Source organism: Rhinolophus hipposideros (assembly GCF_964194185.1).
Source record: "Rhinolophus hipposideros genome assembly, chromosome: 2".
In the NCBI taxonomy this organism is placed as follows: domain Eukaryota; kingdom Metazoa; phylum Chordata; class Mammalia; order Chiroptera; family Rhinolophidae; genus Rhinolophus; species Rhinolophus hipposideros.
The window spans coordinates 70860421-70867759 of record NC_138048.1 but is presented as its reverse complement, the minus strand read 5'-3'; the positions used below and the strand labels follow the sequence as shown (position 1 = coordinate 70867759).

The 7339-nt window shown below is 42.2% G+C and overlaps 1 protein-coding gene across 6 annotated transcripts in view; it reads left to right on the top strand.

Moving 5' to 3' along the window:
• The first annotated feature begins 4020 nt into the window (after positions 1–4020).
• The window catches only part of NLGN1 (neuroligin 1), a 794578-nt gene continuing 791259 nt past the window's right edge, over positions 4021–7339 (top strand). Inside the window, exon 1 of one of the 6 annotated variants that reach the window (XM_081064844.1) lies at positions 4021–4823. The gene's annotated coding sequence lies outside the window, so the exon portion shown is untranslated. Of the gene's footprint in view, positions 4824–6013; positions 6188–7339 lie in introns of those variants that run through there. The other 5 variants (XM_081064849.1, XM_081064846.1, XM_081064852.1 and 2 more) reach the window with 5 other exon arrangements.

Genomic DNA, 7339 nt, shown 5'->3' with positions numbered 1-7339 from the left:
GGCAAATACCATAACTTGACAGATTGTTCAGCTCTTTTATTTTTTTCAGATCTGAAATATAAACTCTGCCCCATAAACTCTCTCTCAGTATTTTATCTACATTTAACTCATTTTAAGTAAAATGTGTATGATTTATGAGGAAAGTTGCAGTAAAATTTCATCTAAGCATAACATTTTATTAATATTTTTTCTTCTGAAGCCCCTTGGAAAAGAAAAGAAACAAAAATGCTAATCTCCTGCTGTGAGTCTTTGGGATTTTCCAAAGAATGAATAATACTCTTGCTTTTTCTTTGCTTCAGGAGAACATGCCATTTAATTTTCTTTATATATGTGATTATTGGGGGGGAGGGGACCTGCCCACTTAATGACTTTTTGGCCTGAAAGCAATCTGAGTCTGCATACTACTATATTGAGGTGTCTGAAAACACAATATAATATTCACCCTCAAGCCTAAATTCTTTTTCCGCTATTTTTATTTTTATTTCTGGGAAAAGAAAATTTACCATCACAGCAATTAGGTAGTACACAACTACTTACAGAGTTGATTTCACTATTCCTCTAGTGATTTTATCCACCATTCTCACTTAATAAATTGGCTCTTTTGAGCCAGCATTTTTAGAAAATGTTAATACTTTACATATGTGTTATATTAAGATCTTCTTCCAAATCTACAGATGAGCAGGTATATTTGGGCAAATTTCACAGAGTTTTTATTTGTATTTGACTTTAACAGAGTTCCAGTATTCATTCCAAATAGTATCTAACATAATAAAAGGGAGTAAACTTGTGAATGATTAATATCACAACCTACAAGACCACATGTGTCAATGCCTTCATCATATATTCATATGTTTAATCTTTTCTATCTCATCATCCACATTTAATATGATCCCTTACCCTAAAATTAGTTAATAGAAGTACCATAAGAAAAAAAGAAGGCAGGAAGGGCCTAGGAATTACTCTCAAATTACTAATGATTTTCATGCTATCGTTACCATGTATACAATCAAATTTCATGATCAGTTTTTAACACTAAGTCCATATGTCATTACATATACTGATGTTTGAATCAGAAGAGGAAACACATTATGTAGATACCAAAAATAGAGTGAACACTGAAAAATTACTTACTTTTGTGCCAAGTGCTGTACATGCATTATTTTGGATAATCTACACAGCATTCATAGAAAGTAGATACAATTATTATCTCCATTTTGTAGAGATGAAAGTTGAGGTTTGTGGAGGTTAACTATCATGTACAAGTCAATAACAAATTAAGTGCAGATCCAGATTTCAAACTCAGACAATGTGATTCCAGAGTCCCAGCTCTTAACTGAATACCAACAAAAGAAGAAAAAGAAGAAAAAAAAAAAAATATATATATATATATAAATATATATAACTTCTTACTTCTCGATTGCTTTTGGGATCAAGTGGTATGGGATGAGTCTATTTCTCTCAGGGGGTTTGATCGGGAAAGTGGAGAAAAATGAGCTAGAGAAGTTCAGCTTATTAAATTCTTGGAATTTTTGTAAGACTAACTCTTAAATATGAGATAATAGTGTCCAGCTGATATAGTGTAGCTGTGAAAGAATAATTAAAAAAACACAATAGAAATTATTTAAAATTATTTTCATACTATAAATACCAAATATTAGAAATGTAAAAACATTCAGTCATCACATTTAGGGTTCTGATATTGACCTCAACTGATGCATTTAGAAAATGGTACCGATAGCCTTGGGATATAAGAGAGTATACAAACTTTACATTCCATAAATTATAATGGCCAACTTTTTCAAATCATCCTTATTTCTTTTTTAAAAGTTTGATTCTGCAGTTGTCATAATAATGATTTTCTATATTACCATTCCTTAATCGTGTAGTCCCCTGTAAGTTAAAAGGATTCAGTTAGGCACTTTTATTGATATTGGAATCAATATTTATTTCTCATCTTTCCTGGGAAATTCTAGAGAATTCTATAAATTCCAGAGAAATTTCACAGGATTTAGAATTTGGGCAAACTTGAGCAAGATACAATGGTCACCAAGAATCAGATACAGTAGACCCCCGCTTATCCATGGTTTCACTTTTTGCGGTTTCTGTTACTCTCAGCTAATCATGGTCTTAATAGATTAAGAGGAAAATTCCAGAAATAAACAATTTATAAGTTTTAAATTGCTAGCTGTTCTGAATAGCTTGATGAAATCTCAAGCTATTTGTCCCACTTATGACATGATTCATCCTGTTGTCCAGCTTCACCACACTGTATATGCTACCCATCCATTAGTCACCTAGTAGCCATCTAGTTTATCAGATGGACTCTTGCAGTATTACAGTGCTTGTATTCAAGTAACCTTTATTTTACTTAATAATGACCCCAAAATGCAAGAGTAGTGATGTTGGCAATTTAGATATGCCAGAGAGAAGCCATGAAGTGATTCCTTTAAGTAAAAGTGTGAGTACACTACCATATTTTGAGATAGAGACTACATTCATACAATTTTTATTATGGTATAGCATTATTGTACTATTTTTTATTATTAATTTCTTACACAGCCTAATTTATAAATTAAGCTTTATCATAGGCATATATATGTATATATGTATATATATATGAAAAAAACATAGTATATATAGGTTTTGGTACTACTTTGGTCTGGGGAATCCACGGGGGGCGGGGTACTGGACCATAATCCCAAGGATAACGAGGGGGTATTGTACATATTTTAGCTGAATAAAATTCACTTTCATGGGAGCAATATCAAAATCTATTTGTCAATACACCACCTAAAGGTTACTTTTAAAAAAGGAAAAATGAGAAGATAGACTGATTTTTAAAAACCATGTTAGGAAAATGTGGTACTAAATTCCTTCTGAGAAGGAATGATATGTCATATTTAAGGTTATTTTGAAAAGTAAGATCAGATACGTTGAAATCTTCGGTTTCTTATTTAGTCTTATTAATGAAGAGTGATACTTCAGGGCAACTGTATTCTGTGTTGGTTATTTTAAAATTCTTTTTCTGAAATTTTACAGATTAAAGCATACAAGCAATTGAGAAATATGAAGCAAGCTCTTAATAAGAAAAAAAAAAAAAACACCCACTTTTCTAGACTGTCACTGTATTCTCCTAGCGATTTCCTACTGGATTTTGGTTGTTGTTGTTGTTGTTTTGATTATTGCACGTTGCAATCAATTAATTTAATTCTTCTGTTGGCAGGGCCCTGTCCCCCAAACTCACTTGCATTTAAAAATTCACGCAGAGAAGCTGGGAGGACGTGGGTAGGTGTAAACAATGTGGTACAGTGAGTCACACCTGTCACAAAAGCCAACACTTATTAGCGATGATGAATTTTTAAAAACCACCCATCCAGAGGCAGAAAATGTGGGTGCAGCCAGGGAGAAGGGGCCAAAGGCAGTGGCTTTGCATTTACACTACTCCCACTAACCGGGCGAAAACAGACGCCACAATTCGGAGCTTATTCTGCCTGGAGCTGGGGGAACGGAAACTGAGGGGGTGGGGTGGGGAGTTTGGCAAACGATCTATCAAGGGGAAGAAAACTGCAGAGGCACAGTAGAGAAGGCTGTTGCCTCCAACTCCGCGCTCTCAGTCCCTGAGACGAACGCTCGGAACGGGAGCACAATGACGCCGAGAACAGAGAAACTCATTGCGTCCGAGGCCTCGCGGCTCTGCAGCCGTGCCGGTTCCCTCACACGCTACTCCGAGTGGTTTGGTGAAGTCTCACGTGACACCCGAGGCCCTTTCCCCCTCCTGCCTCCTCGGGGGCTGCGGGTGCCGCGGGCGCCACGGGCGGAGGTGCTGGGTCCCCACCGGAGGAGGGCAGGAGGAGGGAGGAACTTGGAAAGGGAGGGAGCACCGCCAGGATCACATCTGCCACCCGGGACCTACTCCCCCCAAAGCCCACCCCCACTGAGATCGCGGCTCAGGCTCTGCGGGAGGGGGCGCGCGCGGGGGAAGGGACGCTGTGCAATAAACCCGGCGAGGAGGGGGCGGCAGGGGAGGACATCGTGGATCTGAGGGGGCAGAACGGGGTCTGAAAGATGGGTCTAGCTTGATTCAGACTCCTGCACCCGGCAACGCCACGGAGAGAGGAGGGAGAAGGAGAGGAGGTTGTGCTGTGTGTGCGCGTGTGTGCGTGTGTGTGTGTGTGTGTGTGTGTGCGCGCGCGCGTCTACAGGTAGCAGCGGAGGCAGCGGCGGGGACCGGAGCAGGGGACGCATCTGCAGCCACCTCCCCGCCTGTGATTTTCGGAGGCGACTGCTCACTTAGCTGACGGATCTGTACCCTCGGGAGATCTTCTCATCCTCTCCATTTCCACGCGTCTCAGTCGTCTTACAGTTTCAAGTGTGTGTTTGGGGTATTTTTAATTTTTTTTCTTCTCCCTCTCAATCTCGGGAATTCTGCATATAGAAGCAGGTGGCTCCTGATACGAAATCTTTGGATACCTTTGGCTTGCCAAGTTTTTTTCTCTTCCCCGTCCCCTCCGTCTTGCAGAGGCATCTGTGGTGCTTTTCTTTTTGGATTTCTATGCAGAAAACGTATATATGTTTATATACCAACCGCATAATATATAAATACATATACGCGTTCCCAAGCACTTGGTTTTCGTCTCCCCGACAGAGCGGAATGTTTTGGAGCCGATGGATAACGAGAACAGTATTAACATTCTTTTGAGCCTGTTTTTTAAAAAAGGGAGGGGGCCTGAAGAATTGTTTAACATTCGGCCATCGTTTGGCTGCACACTAAGCATCTCGAAGTATTTATGGTTGCAGATCAGGTGCAAACGGGGCTTAGAAAGGTAAGGGAGCTTCCTGCGTCCTCCGAGCTCCAGCGTTTATCTTAATCTCCGGGATTGCGGAGAACTTCCTACTCCCAGCCCCTCTCTCTCCTTTCCCACCTTCCACCAACCCTGCCCCGCTTTCTCTCCTCTGTACACTTAAGCCTTTTGCAGTTCCAGTGGGTGGTGTGGGGGGAGGGTGGTTGTTGGAGGTTCAGTCTTCTGTTAAGAGTTTAAATGCTTTTCTCTCTCTCTCTCTTTTTTACCCACTTGAGTAACTGAGTTTCCCAATCCTCTTTTAGCTGTTTTACGAAACCCATTTTCTTTTTGAAAAATAATGCTACCTAGGTAGCTGTTTTAAACATCTGTTGGTGCCAACCCCTCAGCTCTATCCTCTGGTGAAGATAAAAGCAGTGAAAAAAAAATGAACTTTAATGAACTGGGTGGTTTCTTTAGCACTGGGGTTTGTGGAACTTCCCAAACGCTTCTTTTCATTTAAATCCAAACCAGCACCTCAGGACGAGAGTACATTGTGGAGGAAATTCAGCTTCCGTGTCTGCATAAAGCCAATTCATTGTACTTGGAGGGTCATTACCCAGAGTTGAGAGAGATGGAGCTGAGTCTAGTACAGGAAAAACTACACGATACTTAATTCTTTTTACAGCCCCCCGTTTACACAATGGCCGGTCCCTGTTTAACTCTCCGTTCAGGGGATGGGTTTTCAGACGCGACCTTTAGGAAAGAGGTGGGAACTTGCCATTATTTTTTCTTCTCTCCCTTAAATCTCCTTCCTTCTCGGTTCACCGTCTCTTGCCCTGGCAGTTCGCAAATTGCCGGTTAGCCCACCCCTCCCGGTGGGTGGGTGGGTGTCCTCTGCTCGTCTGCGCTCCAGCCTGCTCTGTCCTCTCTCCATCGGCGCTTTCAGAGCAGATGCATTTTCTCTTTTCTCGAGCTCTCTCTCCCGCCTCTCCCCGGCCCCCCCCCCAGCCCACCCCCACCTGCCCCGGCTCTCCTTGCCCCTCCTCCCGCCTCCCTGCAGCGCCTGACCCTTCCTACCCTAGTCCCGGCCTGCGGGCGGGGAGGGGGGGGCGTCAATCCGTGAGCCCACCACCCAGCGGTTGTCACCGAACACACGGAGATGGTGTGAGAGACCGCGGGAAAGGCGAGCCGGATTCGGGGACAGGAGGCCAGGAGAGCCCGTCCGAGCCGGAGAAACCCGGAGAACAGGGAGAAAGCCAGAGTGAGGCACTCAAGCTGCCCGAGCTCAGGCGGACGAGTGCAGTCGCCTCCAACGCCTTAGAGCGGCGCCCCAGTCACTGCAGCTTTTCACCCTAGAGCTGTGCCCAGGTACCGCCGAGACCGAGAGCCAAACCATCGGCAGAGAGGTACCAGAGAAATAAGGAAAGGAGAGAGCGGGGAGGGTTCCCTGGGAAATACGAAGGCGAGCAGATGGAGGTACAATGCAGCCTCCAGAAGAAAACCCTTGCCTGAAGCCCGGGCTGAGCAGACAGCTGCCTTCAGTCTCCTGCTCTCCCCAGGTCCTCTGGCGAGTTCAGGGGCTGGTTCCGCCTCTTAGTTTGACAGGGATAAGAAAGTTGCTCTTCCCCACATTTCCTGCAAAGTGATTTTCAGATCTGCGTGGTTCAAGTCAAGATGTAACTCCCTAGATACCCCGTGATGAGCTGAGAAACTAGGTTATTCATTATTGGGCAATAACCCCCCGGGGAAGAGAAGGTAGTCCAAATATTCAAAATGCTCTTTACTGGCTCTTGACTGTCCAGCACAATGCTTTGTGAATAGAAATGAAAAACCACTTGCAGTGAATTTGAAATTATTTAGGCTGAGATTTTTGAGTTGGGAATAATTTATTTCAGAAAAGATTGTTAGTGTCTTATTAGGGAAGTTATACTCGTATGTCTGAAATTTGATTCATTTGTGGTTATTCTAAATCATGAGAAGTTGGCCTCCACAAAGGGATTATACCATTTATTTTTTTTTCATCTCCAGTACCATAGTGTTGCATGTAGGATTTAGGAAACATGAATTCAGATAGCTAGCTAACCCTGTGTCTATTACTCTGCGTTTTTACAGGTACTTAATATACTCGTTTTTCTTCTTTTTATACTAAAACTACAGTAAACTATTTTCCCTTAAATAAATTCTCATGGTGCACATAAAAATTACAGGGTCATAACATATTCCTCAATAATTAATTGTGCTTAGCTACAATTAGAATCATAGATATAAAAATATCACTGAGCAAAAGTATGGGTACATGTGTTTGAGTGTAAAACCTATAAAATGCCTTGGCATTTCAATCAGCCATTACAACCTAGAAGAACACTAGCTTTTTGAAATGATCGCAGAAGCGAGGGCCATGCACGTCTTTAAAATATTAAATGTTAAGTCCAAAAACATTGTTTACTGTGCCCTTGGCAGGGAATGAATCTCAGCCTATCTGCACCGCTGAGTGATTGAGTGATTCACAGAGAAAGTGGAAGTTAATCATTACTCAGGCCCTCTGATTACATGGTTTG